Consider the following 2,254-nt stretch of genomic DNA (forward strand, 5'->3'; position numbering starts at 1 on the left):
TCTACCAAACACATTCACCAGATCTCAGGTTTAATGAACAACAATGCAATTCATCGTATGCATGAAATAGCAACCCATAGAGTTCTCAGTAATATCGAGAATAATTCCTAGTATAAGTAATTGCTATTTGATATTGTATAGCTTATTAAAGAGTAGAGATGGAGCAATCATTCTGTCTTGCATTCGTACTGAGATCTTTTTGGGACTTTGAATTACCAATGCCCCATTAATGTGCACAGCTTGAACTCGGGATCACAGTGCTTACGAAGGTCTATCTCTGATATAGACCATCAATGATTTTTTTTATAGAGGCACCAGCCATCCATGTCCAGGTGCTGTTTTAGCTCTGATATTTCAATTTTTAAAAAGTACAACAAAGTCTCTTTACTTAAAGGGTAAGGGCCCTCATATCGTGAAAAGAAATGCGACATGATTTTAACAGCCACTGGAAAATATTATGTGAGGAATCGTTGTGAGATGAGGCGCTTGTCAAAATAATGAAATCGAAGAAACAGGCATTTTCCCTCAAGTTCCGCGAGTTTGTCGAACTTTTGTATTTTACCTTATCACATTGTATGTCAGTACAAAAACACATTTTTGTGTGAGATTTAATGAAAAACTTGATTAAGTTAATGGCACAAAATATGCACATTTGAGTTACCTCTGAAACCATGCTGCCCATACCTCCTTCAATGGCAAATACCCCCACTTCTATTCAAGATAGACAGGTATTTTTTCATAGAAATTCAAGATAGACAGGTATTTTTTCATAGAAAGTCAAGATGGACAGTTATTTTTTCATAGAAAGTCAAGATAGACAGGGTCTTTTTCATAGAAAGTCAAGATAGACAGGTTTTTTTCATAGAAAGTCAAGATAGACAGGTATTTTTTCATAGAAAGTCAAGATAGACAGGTATTTTTTCATAGAAAGTCAAGATAGACAGGTATTTTTTCATAGAAAGTCAAGATAGACAGGTATTTTTTCATAGAAAGCAAGGCAAACGAATGAGCTTTCAGATGCTACCAATAACCCCGCAAGCCCCATAACATTGACAAGCGCCTGATTCCACGGCGTCGTGGCACGAGTCTAGATTGTCCCCCCCCCCCGCTTGCAGGGAACCTTAGAGTGTGCCTCCACGGTGTCTTTGGTGTACCCGGCAGACACTTCGCCGTTGTACGCAGAAGACGTGAGTTCGATTCCAGTGTGGACAAGATTTGAACAAAATTAAGTACTAGTATCTCTGTCTCTGTGTTGGGATGTGGCAGCTCATTTAGTTCGGGCTGGTACTGTTAGATGTTGATAAGACAAAGTAAACTGTCTCCTTAAAGATAAAATTTTTGTTTAGGGGTATATACAATCAAATGTGAGGCATGCTGATAAAATGAGTTACTTCTTGCAATCCACAAATGGAGATATTGGCCAAAATTCAACCCTAGGGTCAGAATAATAGATTTTCTATTGATGCAATAATATTCTTTAAGTAGGCTATAACATGCATTATTTCATACTTATTAATTGTAAAAGCTTAACCTATAAGCGTGAGGTATCTATTTCCACAGGGCTCAAATCCGAGAAGCAACTTATTTTGTCAGCACACTTCACAAATGTAGTGTTTGCCTCGTTATTGGACCTGTTTAAAAAAATAAATTAAGCTCGATCTTCAAAATGATCTTTTATGCGAGTAGTAGCCATTGCAATTCACTTATCCTGTAGGGGGAGTTTAGTTTCATTTTTGTGTATATTTGTTTGGTTATAGAGAAAACTCCCAATGTCTTTTTCAGAAACTGAACAAGGGGCAACAATTTTGCCTTCGATTTTTTCAAAACGGCATTTTACGGGATAGCCCACTTGTGCTTAACAAAGACCAAATAAAGTTACAACGTTGAATGGGAGTAAAAAATAAGATAATTTCGCAGATCACACAAAAGAGCCACGGATTTTGTGACAGTATGTTCCAGTTTGACATTCCAGGAGTGAGGTTGCGGATCGAATCCAAATGGGCTCAGTCAGATCGAACAATGTACCTTACCTTTGGTTGCGCATATACTTTCTGTCACTCTCCTGGCTAGAACTCTGTGTTGTGGTGTAACCTGGCTAGAACTCTGTGTTGTGGTATAGCTAACACATTGCGTGCACAACTCTGTACTCTACAGATGACGTCATTTTGATAGGATTGACGCGGCGGGGAAAAGAATATTATATCCTCTCAGAAAGGTCATCAGACGTTGGACAAAGTGAGCCCTTTTTGAAACC

General features: G+C 38.2%; 1 protein-coding gene across 1 annotated transcript in view; it reads left to right on the plus strand.

Moving 5' to 3' along the window:
* LOC101856817 (atrial natriuretic peptide receptor 3) overlaps positions 1 to 2,254 on the plus strand; it is a gene marked incomplete at its 3' end in the record, with an annotated part of 213,434 nt that overhangs the window by 17,872 nt on the left and 193,308 nt on the right.

The sequence above is a fragment of the Aplysia californica genome, unplaced genomic scaffold, assembly GCF_000002075.1.
Source record: "Aplysia californica isolate F4 #8 unplaced genomic scaffold, AplCal3.0 scaffold00312, whole genome shotgun sequence".
In the NCBI taxonomy this organism is placed as follows: domain Eukaryota; kingdom Metazoa; phylum Mollusca; class Gastropoda; order Aplysiida; family Aplysiidae; genus Aplysia; species Aplysia californica.